Genomic DNA, 11827 nt, shown 5'->3' with positions numbered 1-11827 from the left:
GAGGGAAAATGTGTTGATGGAATGAAGAGAAGTGGATGGAGCTTGGAAGGAAGAGAAAATGGTTAGTGATAGAGTGATAGGTAATGGAATTTACAATTGTGAAGGGTGGGTGGATATGTGGATGGTTGCTAGGGCCCAATAAATAGACCATGTGTTAGTAAGACATGCCTTTTTTCCCCCTGTGTGGATTGGTAGAGGTGTGTTCTATTAGTGTAAGAGAAGTGAAGGAAATACTGTATGTTTATGAAAAAGTGTTAGAAACAGGAGAGGGGCTTATCAAAATGAGTAGAAGACTAGTAAGCAGTGTTAAAAACTGAGCTATGCTGAGAAAGCCATGTTTTTGGGAAGACTAAGGAGGAGGGAAACAAAAGTACAGTCAGAGTAGCCTGGGATTTTTCTCATTGTCTTCAGCCTACTTCATTAATTTCTCCATCATCTTCACAGTGCAACTGCTCCCACCTTTCACTCTGAAGGAGGGCAAGGTGAACCTTGTTGAGAACAAATTCTGCAATCTCTTGTATGGGCAGAGGATTGCTGGAAGCAAGATATTCTCTGTACATGAAGATATGTTGTGTGCTGGGGACTTCTCATCAGGAAAGGCCATTTGTCGAGTGAGTGAGATAATTTCTCTTTTGTCTGTTATCAGGGTCTCAGCTTCCCCAAAAGGAGCTTAGGTTGTCTTTATTCTTTCTAGAGGCACCTGGAACTTTCTGGGATCCCTTTGGGTGTCTTTCTACACTCCATTCCTCAATGGTTCTCAGCTTAGCTACTTTCCAAGCTCTCCCAAGGATTAGAGCATCAGCTGTCATTCATTGCCATCAAGCCAGAACCGACTCATAGCTGACCCCAAAGTGGGCTTTCAGAGGCAATATATCAAACGGGAAGAGATTACTCATCTTTCTCTCACAAGGCAGTTGGTGCATTTTAACTGCCCAAATCCCTAGAAGCACAACTTCCTGATTACATTCACAAAAACCCTATTTCCACATTAGGTCACATTCATAGATACTGAGGACAGGGTTCAGATCTGTTGTTCATAGGGTCGTTATGAGTTGTACTCAACTCCAGGGCACCTAACAATGACAACAACAAGAATAGATTAGGACTTTATCTTTGTGGAAATGCAGTTCATGATTAGCAACATGTTCATATATTTAGATCTGTGATTGCCACTCTTGAGGATCAGCTTAGAAGTTTTTGGAAACTCTATTTCACCCCTACCCTGGAGATTTTGATTCAGTAGATATGTAGTGGAACCTTGGTATACGGACTTTAAAAAATAGTCACTTGTGTGAATTCTGATGAAAGGAGACCATGGTTCTCCTACTTTCCCACCTGATGTTTTCAGAATTATAATGTGTAATATCCTTGGCTCCTTCCCTAGTGCTCATTCCTCTCTTTTTCCTCAGGGTGATTCCGGAGGACCACTTGTTTGTCAACTCAACAGTATTTGGGTTCTTGTGGGATTGGCCAGTTGGGGTCTGGACTGTCGGCATCCTATCTACCCCAGTGTCTTCACCAGGGTCACCTACTTTGTCAACTGGATTGATGGAATTAAAAGGGTTACACCTCTTCCTGACCCCACTTCTGCTCCTATTCAGACCCAGCTTCCACTCCAGCTTCTAGCAGCTGCTTGCTCACTTGGGCCCTGCAGAGAGGTTGTGCTTCTACAGACCGTGATCTTGTTGCTCTCTAGTCTCAAGATGCTGAAGCCGACTTCCTGGTGACTCCTCTACACCTAAAATATTCTATATCCTCCAGGTCCCGATCTCCATGCAAGAAGCATGAGTGGCATCCACTTCCTAAACAACATGTCTCCAGAAACTCTATGAATATTGATAAATGTCTGTAGCTATAGAAAGGCTTCAGGTCTTTTGTTCATAGGGTCGCTATGAGTCATGCTTCAACTATGTCAAACAACAATAATTGCGTTTCTACATGGTATCATTAGAAATGTTTCCTTGATTTCCTTGTCCATCACCTTTTGCTCTTCAAAGCAAACTTGAAAATAATTAAATAAAGATTATTATAAGGTCCATCTTATTGCTCCTTCTTCTGTGTCCGTTTTCAGAGCCCTCTTCCAGGCTACACTGCCTCTGTGTATGCTTGTCTTTTCCCCTTGGAGATCATTAATCTGATTTTTTGTGTAAGAGATTAACGCTTGATAGGGAGACTTTCAATCACCTGGCTTCTAGGATGGGGTAGGCAGAGGAACTAGGGGACATTCAGGGAGCTGCACCTGATCTCCACAGAAAGCTGTAAGTCTTCAGACACAGCGTTTTCTCCTGCCTGCAAGGAACATGCAACCTTTCAGAGAAAATGAGACCTTTCACCAGATATCTACAGGAGAGGTGCAGAGGAGCAAGAACCTCACCAAAGTAAAGCAGGTTTGGAGGAGGAAATAGTGATCACGGAGCTTGAGGGGAAGTTCCTGGAGCTTGAGGCATTTGAGCTAGACTGGAGTACACATACCAGGCTAGTGGATGAGAAAGGTGAGGTCAGGCTTATGTGCACAGAAGGCTATGATGTGTGAGTGGGTCTGAGGAAAGTGAGTTAGAAACAGGATTCAGATTCCATCCGGAAAACCTTGGTTTAGGCAAGAAGTTCTGAAAGCTCTGCTCTTGAAGTGGACTCATAGAACGTTCCTTACTTTCCCCAGCAAGACTCATACTCATTCTCTCCATGCTTATAGGAGCCAAATCCACTCACATCCTCCCTTCCTCCCTCGGCCCATGTGAATTTGTTTTTTCTTGACTGAGACCCTAAACCAAGCCTATTTTGAACTGTCCATACCTCCACAGACCTCTAGTAGATGAAGCTTGTCACCTTTCTGCTTGTCTGATCTAGGATTTAAGTGACTTACCATAACCCTGTATGTGGTGTTCTTAGTCATCTTTCTTGCCAATCTGTCTGGGACACAGACTCCTATTGCAATCAGTCGAATTATCAGGAAGGTCTCACAGTTGAAACTCACCATATCCCTCTAAAGCCATGATGCTGATGGGAGATTGTCCACTTATTGCACATCAGTATGTGCCAGGTGCCATTCAAAGGGCTTGTGAAAATTCATTCCAGTTCTATCATTTCCCGGTTGTCCTGGACTTCCATCACCAAGTAAATAAAAATGAAATAAGGAGCTCTGATGGCTTACTAGTAAGGAGTTGTACTCCCAATTTGAAGGCATGTAGTTCAAATCCACCAGCTTCTCTGCTAGGTAAGAGTAAGATGGGCACTTTGTTCCCATGCATTTTATAGCCTTTTAAAACCTACTATACAGTCAGGTATGAGTTGGTTCTAATGCAATGGTACAACACCACCACTACCACCAAAATCTCATGCATTAAAGCCTTCTCTTTTGGAAAGAACTCCCTACCTTAAATAATCTTTTGAGGCTCAAGCTAGTGTCTTACATGTGTCCACAACTATGCTAGGCATTACTGACAGTCACAGCTTCTGGTCTCTGACGTTTGATTATGCTTAGTTGCATGCCCATCATTGGTGTGTGATCTTAACAACTTTGCTATCTCTGTGAGAGAGGGAAAGCATTTCTTCTCCTGACTATGGAGGTTTCACAGCAGGGCTTTCTCTTATCCTTTAGCTGTCACTAGACTGGAGAGAATGTGGTTGGCATATTTCCCACAGGTCAAAGTCACTGGCGTGCTTGTTTTCCAGATTATGTTAGCTTCAGGCTTGCTCTGTCAAGTGTAGTGAATTCTATAATTTACCAAGTGAAATAAGACAAACAATGCAAGGGATTTTAGGATCAGAACAGATAATTACAATTCTCACCAATGTAGTCACAATCCTCTATTACTTATGTCTTCATCAGGACAACAATAAACAAAATAGAGTTTATGCTAAACCAGATTTTCCAAAAGCATTCAATCCAGGAGTGATATGTTTATCACGTCCTTGAGTGAGTGAGTGAGACAACAAAGGAAAACAAAGACCTCAGGTCTATATAGTGTAAACTAGAGAGTTATATGTGCTAGATTGCCCCAAGAAGACAAAAGAAGCATTAAGATGAAAGGGTCTTTGTTCAGGTACAACTGACTTGGCTATCCAGTTACTGAGGAGGGATGTGCACATAGCATAGCTGTCTGTGAGTAAGGTGCAAATCCAGAAAGAATATTCTTATCTAGCTACAAGGGTAATTTTGTAAGTTACAAAATTAATTAATGACATAGTAGGTTAAAATCTTATTTCTTATTACCATTGGCTCTTGTTCATATGGTACTTCCTGAAATTTTTCAATGTTGACCAATTCTTTTTGGTACAGTGATGCTGTCTATAACTCCTCCTCCTCTTTCTTGTTTTTTTTTTTCAAAACAATTGAAAAAAATTATTATACTGAGATGTGTACATTCTACTGTTAAAAAAAAGGTAGCGAATTTGCTGGTACTATAATATAACCTGTTTTACTGGAATAGACTAATGTTCAATACTGCTCAGTACAATTTCTAATTTGATGAGCTTTTATTCTTTACTCCATTTAAAAAACCTGATGCAGAATTCAAAATAGCACACAGCGTTAAATAGCATTTGTTCCATAAATCTTAAGATCAGAAAGGAGTGTTAAACAGTGTTAAGCAAAACTCTGAAAACAAAGAGGTAAGATCATGCCACCCATCCCCAACACTTGATTGGTACAGAAAACATGTTGCCACACAAAAGCAAAGGGAAGTGAGAGAAAGGAGAGCTCTCCTTCAGGAACTGCTACAGAGTTGCAAATTATTTTGTGAAATGAAGATAAAAATGGATTAAGACAGTGCTGCTTTGCATTAATTCACATTATGAATTAAGCACCTTTGCCCACTGTACTTTTTGTCTTCTGGGAGAGATTTCAAACTCAATTAACTAACTCCAATTTTTCTCTGAACAAAGATGATCAACTAGTACATTCAAAGCCAAAACACCTGGACAAATGAACAGAAATCATTAAGAAGGAATAGTAATAGTTTTCTTAAAGTTGGCTCTGTTACACTCCAGGCCTCAAAATGCTCACTGATGACTTGTGAAGGTGAAGAGAGATACTTTTAGAAGTATATACTGGTGGACAAGCATTTGGTTTTGTCAAAGTGCCCTTTAGCATGTTTTATGTGCTATGTAAAAGCCCCCAATTAATCATCAGAATCCTTATTTCAGTATTTGAGGAGTCAGGGATTTTTAAGGTGCATTTTAGTGTCTGACTGTATGACCAATGTTCCATGCACAGTTTCATGTTTTCAATAAGGAAGCTGCTTTAAAATATCAGAAGTAATGCTGACACCGCCCCCCACCTGTTTTCATTGTTTAAGGTAGGGCTTTAAAATGAAAAGTGGAACCTGAGCAAGACTGGGGAGGTGAAGTGGGAAACCAGACAAGTTTTAAAGGCTTTAGAAGGAAAACACAGAAACTAGAAGGCTAAAAAGGGCAGCAGAAGCAAAAGGTTTTCAATAAAATAAAGCAGAAACCCACAGTCCTTTTGTACCTATTAGGATTTACACAGATCCTCTCATCAAGGTACTCTTGATAATGCAGTTGCTTCAAGCCTGTCTCCCGGCTCAATCTCCCGGATCAAACTGGCATGATCCCAGCAGATGATCCTTCTGAGAAAATAGAGACGCGTGCTGACCACCAGTCCACTGTCAGCACAACCATCTCTCCACAGACAGCCTGGCTGGCTCCACACAGCACTGCCCACTCCTGCACTCCCATCAGCATAAGGTCCAGGCAAGAAAAACCCAACTGGCACAGAAAGGTAAATGCCCACAGTGGGTTTTTACATTTATTTCCAAACCGCATACAGTGTAAAAAGCAAAAGCTGCTTCTAGAACTTTATCTACTGGCCTCTGGCAGGGAAGCAGGCAGCTTTGTCCACATGGAGCCTTGGAGCTGGGCACATGCTGTCCTTGGTCTCCCGGGGATGTGTGGCTGTGGCAGTGAGCAGAATTGCCTCTCCTACAGCTCATTTTAAGGTCATCTTGTGTTTTCAATATGAAACATTTTATATGGTAAAAATCCAATCCCAAGACTTCTTGGATTCGGTCTTCACACACTTTTTTGTAAAAAATCATATTTTTAATTAATTTTAATGAAAATTTAGAGACTATGGATTTCCATTCATTCATTGTTGCACTTTTCCCCTGCCCACCCCTCCCCCGACAGTACATTCTTCTCTTTGAAAAGTAAAAGAAAAATTCTTTCATTGTTTTACAATCCCTCCCCCAGGTCCATTCAATCATGCAGCCTTCATTCTGGACTCTTGTCATGACAATAATATCTAAACACATATCCCCTTTAAACAGTTCTCTTCCTTATATGCGTCAATGCAGTATACATCATTTATCCCATTTTTCTCACTCTCCCCCCAACCCTGAGGTCAGTCCTGTTTTATAACAGTGGCACTATGCAGTATTTGCCCTTTTGTGACTCAGATATTTCACTAAACATAATATCCTCCAGCATCACCCATTTTGAATAATAATGCATGAGTTCCTTGTTTTTCAATGCACCATAATATTCCATTGTGTGAATATACCAGAGCTTCTCCATTCGTTTGTTGTTGAACACTTAGGTTGTTTCTAGCTCCTTGCTGTTGTGAACAAAGCCATGATAAACGTGGGTGTGCATATATCTGCTTGGGTGACATTTATGGTCTCTCGGTTATACTCACAGTATTGAAATTGCTGGGTCAAATGGTATCTCTATTTAAAACTTTTTGAGAAAGTGCCATACCGCCTTCCACAGTGGTTGCACCATTTTACACTCCCACCAACAGTGAATAAGGGTTCCAGTTTCTCCACAACCTCCACAGCATTTGTCGGTTGCTGTTCTGTTAAACTTTGCTATTCTTACTGGGGTGATGTAGTTGTTTTTATGGTCTTCATACACTTTTAAGCATGACTTTATTTGGTACTGAATATAGTTCAATCTACACATAGGACATCACTTCAAAATTATGTGGACACCATCACCATTTTCAGCTTCTACTGTGGAGAATAAAAAACAACCCTCATCTTGAAAATTCTGAACCATCTGATCACTAACAAAAATGTGAATGCCAGTGGGGCCCTGTCTGTATACGTGGTTAATCTGGTTTGAAGGGATATTAAACATCACTGTGAGCTTTCAGGCCACTTCTGAGGCAACCGTTTCTTCCAAATAGATTGCATGATAAACATAGGGTGCACCGCCGCTGTTCTTCTCTGCTGCCTGCAGCCTGTGTGCTGCCGGGCTGCTCCTGGCAGACGTAGATAGTTAAGCAGGGCCTGACTGACCTTGATTTAAGTGAATTATAGAGTCGGATTCAGTTTTAGTAAGTCGGCGTAGGAAGAGAACCTGGTTTTGAGCAGCCAGTTGCTGGGTTTCCTGGATTGTGGCTGAAGGCTAAAGTTGTTCACTGGAGGCCTGTGACACGCCATCTCCCTGATGATTTGGGGAAGAATTGCTGTTTGCGACACTGCAGGTGCCCTGCAGAGGTTAGGTGAAAGTGGGCGCTGCGAAGGGACTGTTATCACGTAGGCTGTGGGGGTGTCTGGCCATGGAGAACACTCGGTGAGGATCGTGGTTTTGTAGGATGCCTGGTACTTCTTCTCGTGGGCAGTTCTCTTTTCCATTTTCTCTCGGTCTGTCTTTTGTTTCCTGTCTGCTCCTTTAGGCTTAAACACTTTGATCTGGCAACTAGCTGTATGGAGATGGTCTGTGTATCCCCCATTCTCATTCTGCTTAAAAGTGTCAACCTGGATCCTAAAAGGCACTCCTTTTGCACCTCCATGCTTCCTTGGAGTGAATTCTGTGCTGATACAGTGCACCTGAATGAAAGCAGATGCGTGTTTTGCAGGGTCCCAAAGAAATTCAACTGTGTTTAACTGGCTTGGGTTTGTCCTTGTGTCAGTTATCCCCACAGACATTGGGATATCCAAATCAAGAAGTCTGTCTCCTGGGTGGCTCCACTTCCAGCCTTCAAGTTGCTAATTTTCGGTGTATTGTAACCATCTATCATGGAATACAACTCTTATGATGATGCTCTTTACCAATTTTCCACTAATCTAGGCTTAACTCCCATTTTCTGATTATCGAGCATTCGAATTTCATGAGACTGACCTTGGTTCAAGTAAGTGAACTCCTAGTGCAAGGTGTCAGTGTCAGGATCATAGTTCCAGGTGCAGGGCGTTGGCATTGGGACCAGGGTTCTGAGTGTCAGGACCAGAGCTTCTGGTGCGGGACATCAGGGTCAGGACCAGAGTTCCAGGCATGGGATGTCAGGACCAGGGTTCCAAGTGTGGGGTGCCCTTGTCAGACCGGAGATCTGGGTGTGAAGTGTTGGGACCCGGGTTTCTGGCTCAAGGCATCAGTGCCTGGACCAGATTTCTGGGCGCAGGGAGTCCAAGGTGGGGCCAGAGTTCTGGGCATGGGATGTCTGTGTCAGGGCCAGTCTTCCGGGCTCAGGGCGTGGGCATGTGGGACATCCATGACAGGGCTGGAGTTCTGGGCATGGGATGTCAGGACCAGCGTTCCAGACTCAGGACATCAATGCAGGGGCATAAGTTCCAGGAAGGGAGCATGGGCACCAGGGCCAGGGTTCTGGTTGCAGGGCATGGGCACTAGGGCCGGGTTTCTGGGCATGGGGTATCTGCAGTGGGGCTAGAGTTCCCAGTGCAGGCAGGCGGTGACAGGACTAGAGATCTGGACTCATACAAAGAAATTTTTAAGGCAAGTACCTAGTTAATTGACTGGATACACAGTGTAGCAGCAATGCAGCCCAGTCTTTTTCTTGTGGAGGCTCTGTAGTATTTTTTACATTTTCATTATGAGATCCTTGTCCGTTATGATATTGCCAACTGTTTTTTCCCCCAGTAGATTTTCTTTTCACCCTATTGGGAAAAGTTTTTGATGTGCATAGGGATTTAATCCACATATAAATTGAAAAGATACACAGAAAGTATTAATCCCTGATGCACTCCTTTCTTGATTTTGAATCATGGAGTATTTCCTTGCTCTATTCTGATGACTGCTTCCTGATCTAGGTATAGGGTTTGTATGAGCACAATCAAGTGTTTTGGGAATCCCATTCTCCTTAATGTTAGCTATCATTTGATGGGATCCACAGTCAAATATATGCCAGTCTATAGGTTCATGTTATGGCAATGACAGTCTGTGGGGTGAGGAAACTTAAACAAATAGGCCTAAGATACATTATAAGTAAGCAGGTGATCTCTATATCTTGAGGAGACTTAAAAAGTTATTAGCACCTCTTGGATTGATATTGGTAATAATGATATACCCACCAGCCTTAACTGAACACCTTGTTTACTGGGATTTGTATTGCATTCTTTTTGAACTCAAAATGACCTCACGTGTGTAAGTACAATTACTATCCTTAGTAAGGAGTATTAAACCGAGGTTCACTTGTATAGGAACCCTTGTCAAGACACTGAGATAATTATGCCACAGTCAGGCTTAAGGCCTACTATTCCTACCTCCATAGCTCTTCCTTCTCAACACTATACAATGCTAGGCCTTGGCATTCTCATGTCACGGCTGGTCTCAGATTCATCATTTTTAGCTGAATCATGAGGACACTGACTCTTGGAGGTAGGATAGAATATGAAATTTTCCATAAGAGAACTTTTGAAATATGTGTTTATAGAAGATTTCTTGAGTCATAAGACAGTGAGAGTATTATTATGTATTAAAAATAGGCAATAGGAAATAAAAACACATGCTGTAAAGCTATGTATTACTTTAAAAGAATAGTCAGTGATGTCTGAATAAAGTTAATGAGATAAAAATGAACCTCGGTACCTAGGGGAAAATATAGGCAGGGAGATTAAAGACTATAGACAGAAAATTAGACATTAAGAGAAGAACTAAATAAATAGAAGGACATTCTATATTGTAAATTCCCTTTCCCTCTTATTGCTGTTGAGTTGGAACCAATGCGTAGCTGATATTCCACTGGTTTCTGAGGTGGTAAATCTTATGGGAAGTGATTTCCCATCTTTACCCCATGCACTCAGTGTTGTTGTTGTTGTTGTTATGTGCTGTTGAGTCACCTGTGACTCATTGGGACCCTATGTACAACAGCCCTAAATCGTGCTCTGTCCTGTGCCAATCTCACTGTCTCTGACAAACCCACTTCTATTACCCCAGTCACTGAATCAGTCCACCTCATAGAGAGCCTTCCCCTTCTGCAGGGTCCCTTCACCTTCCCAAGCATGATGTCCCTTTCCAAGGATTGGTCTGTCCTTGCAGCATGTCCAGAATATGTCAGATGAAGCCTTAGAATCCTTGCTTCCAAGGAGCAGCCCCATTTAACCCTCTCCAGGACGAACCTGTTTGTTTTCTTAGCAGTCCGCAATACATTCAATACTCTTCTCCAGCACCACAGCTCAAAGGCATCAATTCTCTTTCTATCCTCCCTAGTCATTGTCCCGCTCTCTGATGCATAGCAAGTGATTGGAAAGACTGTGGCCTGTATCAGACGCACCTTAGTCTCCAGCGTGACACCATTGCTCTTCAGTACCCTGGCGAGATCCCTAACAGCTGACTTTCCCATCACAATACGTCTTTTAATTTCTTGGCTGCTGATGCCAAGAGTGTTGACTGTTTAGTCAAGCAAACTAAATCGGTGAACAATCTCAATATCTTCACCATCCATCTTATGCTGCTGATATAACAAGGAAAGAATTTTTTTTTCTTTTCAAAAAGAAAAGCCAATTGGGGGTAGGGGTGGGTAGGGAGGAAAATGTGCAACAATGGATGAATGGAAATCCAGGTTCTCTATAAACCTTCATTAAAATCTCAATTAAAAAAATGTCATTGTTACCCTCCAGTTAGCTCCTAATAGTACAAATTCTCAGCACCTGGCTTCCTCAGGGCATCTCTTGGTCTCCTTTCTGACTGGACCTCAGGAGCTCTAGCTTATGGGCTGGGCTTCAGGTCAAGCACGCACACTGCTGCCCTCTACTGGTTGAAGGCGTCAGTTGCAGAAGAGGCCACTTGAGAGTGATCTGTGAGCACCAACAAAGAAGGCCGACTTCTAAGGGTAGGTACCCTGACCGGGCTGGGCTGTATGAAAGCGAAGCCTGTGATCCTGCACCCAACAGTGCAGTGCACTTCCACTGTCTTATCTGCTAATTTTGGGACAAACAGGAAGGAGATTCCCTTACCTAATTCTTTATATCTTGCTGTTAGACTTGACTCGGTCACGGTGTATTTTCTTGTCTGATTTTTTTTATATTGTGGATTTTGCATGTATATTTTTTGTATTTAGCTCTTCCAACATTTCCAACCCATTCAGTCAGACATGAAAAGAATGTCAGTGAAAGTGCAGTGGACTTGCAACCTACATCCTTCCTTAAGGCTTGCGCTTTAATTAATTAATGCTTTAATGAATTAATACAATCAATATTTGTGTTCACGTGGCATTCATTTGTGCTGAAAATGATGGGTTACATCACAACATCAAGAAAATAAAAATTCTCTTAAGTCCTCAAAAATAAGACACTTTTTTCTGCCCAGCCCTCCCCCAGAGTTCGCTCCTCTCTTTGAAAAGTAAAAGAAAAAATTCTTTCATTGGTATACAATCACCACCCCCCTGCACACCCCCCCCACTGGCCCGAGTACACTCCACTATGCAACCTTAATTCTGGACTTTTGTGATAACCATAATGCCCTATCATATATCGCTTTTAAACTGTTCTCTCCCTCATCTATTTCAATGCAGTATACATAATTTATCCAGTTTTTCTCAATCTTACCCCAACCCTGATGTCAGTCTCATTCTATAACAGTGGCACCATGCAGTATTTGTCCTTTTGTGACTGAGATATTTCACTCAGCA

At 42.2% G+C, this 11827-nt stretch overlaps 1 pseudogene; it reads right to left on the bottom strand.

Annotated features, from left to right (window-relative positions):
• Nucleotides 1-6927: 6927 nt before the first annotated feature.
• On the bottom strand, nucleotides 6928-9467 carry LOC102851271 (annotated as a pseudogene).
• Between the last annotated feature and the right edge of the window lie 2360 nt (nucleotides 9468-11827).

The sequence above is a fragment of the Elephantulus edwardii genome, unplaced genomic scaffold (assembly GCF_000299155.1).
Source record: "Elephantulus edwardii isolate Elephantulus edwardi_28Jun2011 unplaced genomic scaffold, EleEdw1.0 scaffold00429, whole genome shotgun sequence".
Taxonomy (NCBI): domain Eukaryota; kingdom Metazoa; phylum Chordata; class Mammalia; order Macroscelidea; family Macroscelididae; genus Elephantulus; species Elephantulus edwardii.
This window is presented reverse-complemented; position numbering and strand designations above follow the sequence as displayed.